This window comes from Sinocyclocheilus anshuiensis, unplaced genomic scaffold (genome assembly GCF_001515605.1).
Source record: "Sinocyclocheilus anshuiensis isolate Anshui unplaced genomic scaffold, SAMN03320099.WGS_v1.1 scaffold1272, whole genome shotgun sequence".
NCBI classification, from domain to species: domain Eukaryota; kingdom Metazoa; phylum Chordata; class Actinopteri; order Cypriniformes; family Cyprinidae; genus Sinocyclocheilus; species Sinocyclocheilus anshuiensis.
This window is the reverse complement of record NW_015547713.1, coordinates 135,123-135,382: the sequence shown is the minus strand read 5'-3', so window position 1 is coordinate 135,382 and position 260 is coordinate 135,123.

Here is a 260-nt window from a genome sequence, read left to right as displayed (position 1 = left end):
GCGTTCCCCATAGCGACCCCTAGAGGACGCAGTTCGAAGTTCCCTTGAAAGGGAACTATTTTGACATTTTAGCAATAAGATTAGTATTAATTAATCGTACAGCAGTATTAATTTTGGCAGCCATTTTTAATTTAGTCTTAGTCTTACTCAAATGTACATTTTAGTTATCATATTTAGACAAACTTGTCCGTTTTTGTTTATTCAATGAAATGTATGAGCATTTTAGTCAGGTTTTTTAGTCAATGAAATATTAGTCACAT